The sequence below is a fragment of the Marmota monax genome, unplaced genomic scaffold (genome assembly GCF_021218885.2).
Source record: "Marmota monax isolate L192 unplaced genomic scaffold, Marmota_monax_Labrador192_F-V1.1 WCK01_AAM20220418_F8-fsc00020, whole genome shotgun sequence".
Taxonomy (NCBI): domain Eukaryota; kingdom Metazoa; phylum Chordata; class Mammalia; order Rodentia; family Sciuridae; genus Marmota; species Marmota monax.
In genome coordinates, this window is record NW_026692912.1 from 8,539,977 (window position 1) to 8,540,864 (window position 888).

Consider the following 888-nt stretch of genomic DNA (forward strand, 5'->3'; position numbering starts at 1 on the left):
CCCCAGGCCATTTTCCCTGCATGTACAGGTCTTCTAGAGGGGGCTGTCATTAAAATTTGAACACTCTCTGATTCTCCAACACCAACTGGGTACCACAGTTCCTTCCTCTTCTGACACCAACCACCCGGAGTTAGCCTCCAACCTCACAGTACGGCGCTGTCAGTCACTCCAGCCCTTGAGCCTACCTCCCCACCAAGTTCTTTCTAGACTTGTTTACTTCCCTCCATAAGGGAAAAAAACCTGTTTTACTTAGCATCTTAAGATGCTTATGGCGGGGTGCAGTGGCACACTCCTGCAATCCCAGCTACTCAGGAGGTCAAGGCAGTAGAATCAAAAGACCAAGACCAGCCTGGGCAACTTAGCAAGACTCTGTCTCAAGATAAAGCTAAATTAGAGAGGGCTGGGGATGTAGCTCAGCGGTAGAGTGCTCCTGCAGTCCCCAGCACAACAAAATCAGACAGAACAAAGCCTGAAGCTGGCAACAATCCCATTGTTCTCAGTCCTACCCTCCAGGTGTTCTCTAAACCATCAAAAATCCAGAGGCAGCTTCATGCCCAGGGAAGACTGATGGAGTCTTCTCTACCTGTCCTGTTTGGTTGTGGTTTGATCCCCAGTAAAACACACACACACACACACACACACACACACACACATGCTTACAAATCTCGTGGTTGAAGCCTGAGATTCTGCAATAGTCCCCCTCTCTCCTACCTCCACTGCTGTTTGCAAAAATTGTTTAAAATCAAAGTTGCCTTGCTCTGTCCACATTTTGGACTTGACATTCTACCACTCAGTTCAGCTGCTGCAGTTTTCTGCTCTCACCTGATGTGCCTTGTGGGTGACATAACACACAGGCAAATGCAAAATGTGCTCAAATTGTTCTCTAGT